This window comes from Vanellus vanellus, assembly GCF_965231255.1.
Source record: "Vanellus vanellus genome assembly, contig: HAP1_SCAFFOLD_39, whole genome shotgun sequence".
NCBI lineage: Eukaryota > Metazoa > Chordata > Aves > Charadriiformes > Charadriidae > Vanellus > Vanellus vanellus.
Genome location: NW_028126929.1, coordinates 2,111,735 through 2,117,812, shown reverse-complemented (window position 1 = coordinate 2,117,812; position 6,078 = coordinate 2,111,735).

The window sequence follows — 6,078 nt, the reverse complement described above, 5'->3', positions numbered from 1 at the left end:
ACCACTCTGTAGAGATCTCTAAGTGTCCCGGGGAAGTGTTCGAATCTTACCCAGGAGCGCCCTTCTGGGGGGGAAGAGAGGCTCAGGCCGCCGACGGGTACCTGAGGCCCGGGCAGGCTGTGAGGGAGCCCTCCTCCACTGGTTCACCACGGGGTCTTCCCTCGCCGTGCCATTGGCCAGGGCTGAGCCAATCAGCGGAGCCGGTGTTGGGCTGTCAGTCACAGCCATCCGGGGGCGGGGCCGAGGGGCCTGAGAAGAAGAGGGCCTGAGGAGAGGGAGGGGTGTGGGTTGCAGCACCTTGAGTTGGAATTGCCTTTGTGTGTGAGAGGAGTCTGTTAATTTAATCTTGTGTGTATAGGCAGGGCCTTGAGAGTGCTACTGTGCTGGCCTCAAGTTGGTGGGTGTCTGCTTTTCTGTGTGTTTGTGACTGACCTTTCTTGTTTCTTTGAGTCAGGAAGATCTTGATATGTACTCCGGAGGGAAGAAAGAAATACAAAGAACTGAGAAAGACAGTGCTGCCAGTCAAAGGTTGGTTCTGGTTTTAAATTGTCTCAACTCTCTTCTAGCCGTGAGCCTTGTTAGGAATTCTCGGGCCACAAGGGGCGCGAGAGCAGCCCCTCCTGAGCAAGCGTGGAGACGGGCAGGGGAGAGGACAGGGCTGTTTGTTCTTGCTGTGAGCAGGGGACAGTGGGTGGAAGCTGCTCTGTGGACATACAGTGAAGAGCTGCCATCATGGTACTCGGTGGGAAGTCCCACGAGGAAGGAGGCTGCGTCAAGAAAGGCCGTATGAACTGCATGTGTGCAGTGACAGAAACAGCTTCAGGGTGCTGAGGCCACCGCTAGTTGTGATTAAGGCAGTGAGTGAGATGGTCCTTGTGGGCGCTTTCCAAGTGCCTCGGAATGGGGCAGGACTGCTTGTAGGGACAGAAAATGCTGTGGCAGTGGTTGAGCTGCTCAGATCTCGACAGTCCTACTCTTGTGGTTTTTCGTTCTCCTTAAAAGAGTGGGTGTGTGCTTTTTCACTTGTGCTGGGCAGTGATTAAAAAAGAAAAAAACAAAAACTCTTGAAAATTCCTGTGAAATTAGGGGTGGCTGAGACACATTACATTTCTCACCTCTTTCACTAACTATGCTGCTTTCTCTGAAACTTGTTTGTATCCTTATTCTAAATGGTTTGGCTTCAGTAGAGCCAGGACACCCTAAGATCCAGTTTTGGGGCCAGTTGTCTCTTGTCAGGCAGAGATGTCCACGTCGACATCGGTGAGTGATGGTTTGGAGATGTTTCAGACCGGTGGTAATGACAGTAGAAGATACTTTGTATTAGCTGTCATATACTTTGTATTATACATAGTATAACACTTTGTTATTATATTATATTATAATACTTTGTATTAGCTGTCAGCTTTCTTTGCAACACAGTGTTTGTGGGTCGCTGACAAGAGGCTCCTGGAGGTGTTGGCTGAGATTCTGTAATGGGAATTCTTTTGTTCTGGGGCTGAAGTCCAAATCGCCCTCTCATGGTGTGCGACTACGTAAGCTCTTCTTAAAAGGGAAGATCATTGCGGTAGCGGGAGAGCCTGTTTGGCAGGTGTAGTAGTTTGGGGACAGAGTCGCATTGTGGGCTGGGCCTTGGGGGGTGGGGGCTGTTTGTGCCCCGAGCCCTTGGCCCGGTGCTCACAGCTGGAACAGGCTCTGCAAAATCCTGCTGGAAGGAGCTAGATGAGGGACCTGTGGCCGAGCCGGGGGAGAGGAAGAACCCCTGGAGCAGCCTGGGGACCTGCGGCAAAGCTGCCTTCAAATCAGCTCTTCCCAGGAGGCACTGAGTGCTGTGGTTCTCCTTCAGGAAGCACGGTACGCACCAAGCACAGCCAGAGCTGTTGCTGTGCCAAGAGAAGACTTCCCGCCATGCTGGGGCTGATGGTGACAGTTCCCACCAGCTGTGCATCTCAGGCAGGTGCTGGTAAGATGCCACAGAGGGGGCAACCGCCTGGCTGTCACTTCTCTTGCAGGTTTAAGAGCAGAAGAGAGGCAGGATGAGAGGGTGCATGTGGTGCAAAAGCTCATCAGACAGCTGGCGCAGTAACGATGAGAGCAGAAGGAGATGCAGGTGATGTGGCTGGGACAATGCTTCTGAGGTACCATCTGCCACACAAACACAGAGACAGCCGGAGAGGTTGGGATGTCATGGAGCAGGTGAGAAAGGTGCCTGGGAGAGGGGAGAGCCTGGGGAAGTGGGAGACAGGGATGGAGGGGCAAAATCTTGGGGGTTGGCAGTAAGGGTGCTCCTGCTGTGCAGGTGCTTGTGAGGTCACTGGTGGCTGAGCAGGATTTAAGGCAGGAGAAGGCCCTGGTTTGTGCAGCTGCTTGTGCTGCCACAGCTGGGCGAGTAGGTGATAGTGTAGAAGGTCACACCTGGCTTGTTCATGTGCTTGTGCTGTCCCATGTGCCTGAAGAGGTGCCTGCCTGAGGGCAGGAGCAGGACCTGGCTTGCGCAGCTGCTTGCAATGTCATCTGTGTTTGAGTAGGTGTTAGGGCAGGAGAAGCCTCTGGCTTGTTGTTTCAGGAATTACGCAGCCGCCAGCGAGACTGTGGTAGGAATTATGTGTGTGCCACCCCAACAGGGCTCAGCCCCATGTTGCCCCTTGCAGAAGATGAGTCGCCAGTCTGCTGAGTAACTCGGTGGTTTATTTACCCGACACGCAGAGCAGTTCGAGCTGTTGCCTCCAGGGAGGGACCCCTACTGCAGATTGCGCACCCCAATTATACCCTTACAGACAGATTCCCCAGAAAATACCGCCCATCACCCAATGCCCAAGTGCAATCGCTTCATTCTGGTTGGTGGTCTCTTGATTTCTTATTGGTTTTCTGGGTTGCTGGGTGGCCACCTTCTGAAGTTACCTCATTCTCTCAGAATTGTCTCCTTGCTCCTTTTTCAGAAGGAATCACTGATGTTCCCTTTCTCAGCCGGGGTCAAAGGCTTCTTTCCAGCAGTGTCATTTCTCCTTCCAGGAAAGCAGCTGGGCGTGAGAATTGTCTTGCCTTGTCCCATCGTTAGGCAGGACAACCAGACAGTGCCAGGGAGGGATCTCCTTTACCCCTGAGGAGGGAAGGGATTCAGCTGAGTCAATTGAGGCACCTCCTCTGGTGTTTTCAGTCCTGGGGACAGGAAGGAACTCGGTTCCCTCCCATGCACACTACATATACATCAAAGGAGGTGGGATTCCTCTTGCCTCAGCTCCGGTGTGCACAACACAGCCGCCCTGGTGGGAGCTCCTTGTCTGGGCTCTGCTGCTAATGACTGGAGGTGGAGGGCAGTGGTGAGCTGCTCAGACACAAACACCTGGTGACATGGGAGGTACTGAGTTGGTCCAGGGTACGTGCAGGGAACTGCAAGCTCTAAGGGAGCAACTCTGAGAGATGGGGCAACATCTAGGGGCATCTCCTTGGAGGTTGTTGGGAAATTCCTTTGTCCAACTGAGATGACAGCAGATGCCAAAATTTAGAGCAACTGCACCTTTTGCTACTCATTATGTTCAGGGCTCCATCACGCATAACAGTCACTTGGAAGGACAAACGCCATAGCCTTCAAGAGACCTTCCCCCAACACCTTGCTCTATCTTTCCCCAACTTTTATTGCTGAGCACGACGTCCTATGGCATGAGATATCCCTTTGGTCAGTTGGGGTCAGCTGTCCCGTCTGTGTCCTCTCCCAGCTTCTTGCCCACCCCCAGGCTAGTTGCTGGTGGGTCAGCATGAGAGGCAGAGAAGGCCTTGCTGCTGTGCAAGCCCTGTTCAGCGACAGCTAAAAGTGCGTTGTGTTATCAGGACTGTTCTGGTCACGGATCCAAAACAGGGCACCATTTGGGCTGCTGTGGAGCAAACTAACTCCGTCCCAGGCAAAAGCATTGCCGTAAAGCCCATCCTACTCCTGCCGCAGCAGCCACACGCAGCAGAGAGGAGTGTTGGAGCATGCTGGAGAGGCCGATGCATCCCAGAGGCATTCGATGCCCTCTCTTGTAACTGCCCAGCCGCAGCCCACCCCTAAACCCCACCTGCCCGGACGGGCTGCCAGTGGCAGAGACATACTGGTGCAGGGGGCAGTTGGGATTTTTGGGAAAGGACTGGGGAAAAGGGGGATCGCTGATTCCCAGGACAAGATGGGAAACCTATTTCCTCTCTACCCAGCTGTGCCCCCTCCCTGCAGGTGTCATAACACACCTTCACGTGACGCAGGCTGATGGCACAGGGAGGTCACCCCAGCAAAGCAGCATTGCCAGGACTTCCCGGCGAGGCCTGGGCACTGCTGGGCACTGCTGAGGGGCTCCCTACTGCTTCCCTTCAGATCTGCTGCACAGCCAGGAGCGGGGTCGGGAGGCAGCGGGGCTGTGCTGGGGGCCCCTTGCTGACAGGCAGAGCAGGAGCACGTCGGAGAGGAGTTTTGGGCAGGGAGCTGCAAAGAGCATCCCTTTTCCCTGAGCTGAGGGCAAGCAGCAAGCGCGAGGGAGGGCTGCTGCACTGTGGCCGTCAGCTTGGAGCTAAGCTGCTTGTTCCCCACGCATTCCCAAAGTGAGTGCGGTTCTTCTGCAGCCCTCGAGCGAGCGAGCAGGTGGCTTGCCAGCTCCTGCTTAGGAGCACGCGTTGTAGGGGCTCAACACTAGGCGCCGAGTCAGGGATCAGTCCTGAAGGGACTGCTTTCTGTTTAACTAATGCTGAGTTTGGGCTGCATGTGTATTCTCCTGGAGTGACTGGGCATCGTGATCGCATTTCTCGCAGCCAGCCTGCCGTCATTGCCAGCAGAGAGAACCAAGTGCAGATGGAGAGGACACGGAGAGGCAAGTTTTCTGGTGTTGGGGGGAGATTGCCAATAAAAGGCGTGCATGGCCCCAAAGGGAGAGGGATGCCACGCCTCACATGACAGCCAGGAGGACTAGTGCTGGGGAGCTGCAGAGGGTAGGGATCAGCCCTCTTCAAGCCTGTGTCATCATTTGCTTTCCAGGTTTAAGTTGCAGCCATGCAGGAGAGCCATCCCCTTTGGACACTGTGGCTGTAGGGACTCTGGAGGTCCCCAACACGTGCCATATGGTTTTCATGAGCTTGTTTGCCTCATCGCAGGCCTCTGAGTGGGGAAGACGGCAGATGCTGAGTGCACCCCGCATCACTTTGCTTGCCCTTACAGCAGACCTGAGGTGCCGTCCTCTCCCATCCTCCTGAAGGGGCTCAGGGCTCATCCCCCCTTGCCATGGGAAACGGCCCCACCTCCCCCGCTTCTTCTGCCAGCCTGGGAAGCTTTGATCCCAGATGCACACGGGAGGCCAACCTGCCCCGTGCTCGTGCCGCCTCCTCCTGGTGTCTCTTTGCAGTGCGCTCCCCCCGTGTCCAGGCAGCTCCCCCAGGACCAAGGAGGCGGGCAGGCAGGAGCCAGCTCCTCCAGCCAGGCCCACCGTGGCCCTCCCATCCTCTGAAAACTGCAAGAGAGCACTGCAGGTACGTGCCCTGCCTTGCTTTAACTGCTGTGCTGTCTGAGACTCGGCAAAGGCCTCTTTGTGCAGAGAGCCATCCTGAAAGGATCCCTTGGCCTGCATTCATTGTCACCTCCTTCAGATCTGCTTCACGACAAGGAAGGTGCTGCATGCCCTTCCTGCCTTTTATTGCCCCCTGAGTGGTCAGGGAAACCTTACTGTGGACAGGGGCTATGGGAAATGTGCGAGTCCTTTCCAGGTGGTTGGCAGTGGAGGTCTTGGTCACTCTGCTGTGTTTTGCCAGGACTTGAGGAGCCTGGCATGACTCCACGGCCCCTGATCTGTCAGGGGCAAAGCCCTGCCGACCGAGCGGCTGAGGCAGGGGCACCAACACGGGTCAGAGCCAAAGGAAGCCCCTCCAGGAGCCAAGACTAATCCTGCCTCCTGCTGCATTTCCCTGCCCTCCAGGAGGTCAGGAGCTGTCTGCAGAGTGGGACGGGTTGAAGATGCCGTGACAGGAGCGGCAGGAACAAGCGAGGGCCGAATGGGGGGCGTGGGAAGCCTGGCCTGCAGGGGAGGACCGACAGCCGCCCCAGGTACAGGCAGCCATTGACAGCGC